Source organism: Microtus ochrogaster, linkage group LG5, assembly GCF_000317375.1.
Source record: "Microtus ochrogaster isolate Prairie Vole_2 linkage group LG5, MicOch1.0, whole genome shotgun sequence".
Taxonomy (NCBI): Eukaryota; Metazoa; Chordata; class Mammalia; order Rodentia; family Cricetidae; genus Microtus; species Microtus ochrogaster.
This window is the reverse complement of record NC_022031.1, coordinates 46,450,592-46,454,644: the sequence shown is the minus strand read 5'-3', so window position 1 is coordinate 46,454,644 and position 4,053 is coordinate 46,450,592. Positions and strand designations below refer to the sequence as shown.

The following is a 4,053-nucleotide window of genomic DNA, read 5'->3' as shown; positions in this document are numbered from 1 at the left end:
CAGGCTCCAAAGCCACAGAGAAACCCTGTCTCGAAAAACCAAAATAAAATAAAATAAAATAAAATATAGAATGCTTCGTGGACTTACATGTCATCATTGCAAAGGGGCCGTGCTAATCTTCTCTATACTGCTCCAATATTAATTAGTACATGCACCGCTGAAGTGAGCCGAAAATATCTTTAGAATTACAGTGATCTGCTCACTGACAGGGTCTCCACTAAAATAATATCTGTAGTAGTTAGTGGTTGGTAAATTACTATCAACACATATCTGTAGTCTAAATACTATTTTTACAATAAATACCGTGTATTTAAAATGCTAATAATGCTGGAGCTGGAGAGATGGCACAGCAGTTAAGAGCACTGGCTGCTCTTCCAGAGGTCCTGGATTCAGGTCTCAGCCCCCACACGGTGTCTTTCAACTGTCCCTCACTCCAGTTCCAAGGAATGTGATATCTTCTTTTGGCTCTGTGGGCACTAAGCATGCACATGTCACACAAACACACATTTAGGCATGACACTCATACATATGATGTAAAATAAATAAATCTAAAAATTTTAATAGTGAGGTGGGATGAAGGTTCAATGGTTAAAACCTACCCATGCAAGCAAGAGGATTTGAGATCAGATACCCAGAACCCACATGAATGTTGGTCATGTGTCTTTAATTCCAACACGCAAAAGACAGATACAGATGACCCCCCAGAACAAGCTGGCTGGACGAACTAGCTATGTAGGAAAACTCTTAAAGACCTTGCCTCAGTGAATGGTTGTCATTCTAGGCCTCCATGTATAGGAACATTTACACTCTTGTGCATCCACACACCAGTGACCACAGATACACACAGCCCATCACACACATGTGCATATGAGGGAGGGAAAAAAATGTTAATATTTTCTGACTCAATAATGCCACCGTGATGCGAACTTCCAAAATTTCAGGACAGGCTCCAAAACCACAGAGAAACCCTGTCTCGAAAACCAAAAAAAAAAAAAAATACTTATTTCTAAGAAATGAAAATCAACCTGTGGTTGGTAGTTAGACAGCAAGATTACTGTAATAACATGATTTTATAAACAACAGCACACCCAACCAAGGTGAGTTAGAAGCTATTATAAATTTATTATTACCAATGTCCTTATCATAGCTATTAATAATAGTGTAGAATGATAATTATTACCATGTAATTTGCTAAAAATAGAGAATAACTGCAATGATATGTTTAATGGCTTAAAATGAAAGGGTCAATTATAGATGAGATGAAGATTACAATAGTGAGCTGAGATCGCTGTGTCAATCAATCACTGAGAGCAACTCTTCCTTGGATGTATGAGTGGATTTAGGCATGGCACACTGCCAGAGAACAGAGCAGCTTTGAGAAGGATTTGGAGAGAATAGCTTAACCAGAGAAGCAGTTGTTCCTATGCCCAAAGTCATAATCATGTCAAACTGCTTACGTGATGCCAAATGGAGCACTTGCTAAGATGGATGTATGTTCCCCCATGGCAATGTTTACCAGTCATAGCAGAATGGACAAAGGACCCGCGAGTCAGCAGAAAAGAACATGAAGTCACTCCAAGGTGAAGGAGAAATTTTCATGCCACGGTGTCATTACTGTACACAGAATGTGCAAGAGAAAGAAAATTATTTAGGACAGCCCATCAAAGCTGGGACTGGAGTCTCTAATTTCTCATAAAGCAAAAATTAAGGCACTTTGTTACTTTCATATGTTCTCTGAACATTTATTTGCTAAACGTATTTTATTACGTGCTTCCCAAGAGTTGTATCATCTAATTCTCATAGTAATGTTACTCATTTGTTCAGTGGGTAACCCAAAGATAATTATCATTCTCACATGATAGACTTGAAATGACAGTAAGAAATGCTGGAGGACATCCTCACTTATAAAAACAACTGTATGCCAGAGGTTTTTGGGTTCAAGTTTTCTGATGCCAGAGCTCTCTCTGCCAGTTCACTTTGTCTCTCCTTCTTGCTATTATCTCAAGGATATAGTGGACTGCTCAGATGTCTTCCGAGGAAGAGTTTGCTGTCACTATGGAAGGCAGACCTCCGGGTGAAGCACCAACACAGCATGCTGCAGCATTTGAGCCAAGGCTGTTCTTTCAGAATGTTCTTAGGCAATGACTGAACACAGATTAAATAAAGGGGATTGGAAGTTCTTTCCTATTTTTGTCTCCTTTAAGGGGCAATGTCCTGTTTGAGCCTCCACGAGCAATGAAGCACATGGTACATTTACATACATGCCATTCATATAAAATAAACAAACACCCATTCATATAAAATAAAAACTGAATGCTGATAATAGCCGATTTAAGAAAGTAGAAGGGGATAAATAAGTTTATCTATTGATTAATAGAAATTATCCTCTCAGGAACAAAGAATACATTAAAGAAAAAAAACTTGCAGAAGTGCTCTCTCTCTCTCTCTCTCTCTCTCTCTCTCTCTCTCTCTCTCTCTCTAACACACACACACACACTCACATGCATGCACACACACTCATACACATACATCAAATGATTAAAAATATGCAATAAGACAGAAACGAAATAAGCACTAAACCAGGCCAAGCCAGTCCACGGCCTTGGGGTTGCTTGCAGACCAGTATGGTGAAGAACTCAGCCCAGCACTTTGCAGATGGTGTCATGCTATGATGCCAGAAAGTTGAGAACCTCTGCTAAAGAACTGAAGAAAAAGTGACCCAAAGCTCTCTAAATATGATTGCAAACAATATTTCGCAACCCCAACGGTTTATCCCAAATAAACAAACACAAAGAAACCCATACAGTGTTAAAGTTTAACTGCAGGTGGTGGAAACTGGGATGCTTAGTGGCAAGCAAGAATGACCTTCCTATGAGGAAATATTAGAATGGTTAGCGACTGACTTCTCGTTCAGAAGTAGTGGGAAATGATAACCATTTCAATGGCATATTTCAAATGCTAAAAGTAAAACAAAACAAAGCAAAAAGGCTAGCCAATAATCTGGTATCCAGAGACACTTTAACAATAAGGCAAAATAAGATAGAATTCATCAACTGAACACAAATGCTTACTACCACACACACATACACACACACACACAGAGAGAGAGAGAGAGAGAGAGAGAGAGAGAGAGAGAGAGAGAGAGAGAGAAAGAGAGAGAGAGAGAGATGTGTAAAGTCATTATAGTTAAGAGGTACACACTCTGACAAAGAGCATTTTCAGGATGAAAAGAACCAAAACCAGACAATAACTTGGATCTTTAAGAAAAATATGCAGAAATGTCTATCCCCAAACCTACAAAATTACTTTTTAAAAAGGAAAAGGGAGAAAGGAAGGCAAAATTGGGACTAGATTCACAACCCAAAAATAGCTCCATTTCAACAGCATAGCGATTCTTATTTAGGAATAAGGGTAATAACATATGTGCCTGGCATTGCATTGAAAAGAAAAATTGTTACTGAAAGGAAGTAATGAAGAGAATTTAACAGAGAAATAGAAACAAATTATGTTAATAGATCTTAAAAACTCCTCATTGTTAGGATTGCTAATTTTCATTTAATTGTACAACAGATTTAATGAAATTTCATCTGAAATACCAAGATACCAAAAGACTATCTTAGAAATTTAAACCATTCTTATAAATTTTATTTAAAAATACATAGTCGCCGGGCAGTGGTGGCGCACGCCTTTAATCCCAGCACTCGGGAGGCAGAGGCAGGTGGATCTCTGTGAGATCGAGGCCAGCCTGGTCTACAAGAGCTAGTTCCAGGACAAGAACCAAAAGCTGCGGAGAAACCCTGTTCGAAAAATCCAAAAAAAAAAAAAAACAAATAAAAATACATAGTCTATTTCCCCTTACCCCCATCCCAACCCAAGCCCAAGTTCCCAATTTTTGCCCCGGCAATCTTGTCTACTTTCAATATCCAGGCGGATGACTATATGTTTTTCTTTGGGTTCACCTTCTTATTTAGCTTTTCTAGGATCACAAATTATAGGCTCAATTTTCTTTATTTATGGCTACAAACCAATTATGAGTGAGTACATCCCATGTTC

The 4,053-nt window shown here is 38.4% G+C and overlaps 1 non-coding gene across 1 annotated transcript; it reads right to left on the bottom strand.

Annotated features, from left to right (window-relative positions):
- Window positions 1-59: 59 nt before the first annotated feature.
- Window positions 60-164, bottom strand: LOC113457780. The gene has a single exon (XR_003378276.1). It is a non-coding gene; the product is annotated as a U6 spliceosomal RNA (small nuclear RNA).
- Window positions 165-4,053: the final 3,889 nt, after the last annotated feature.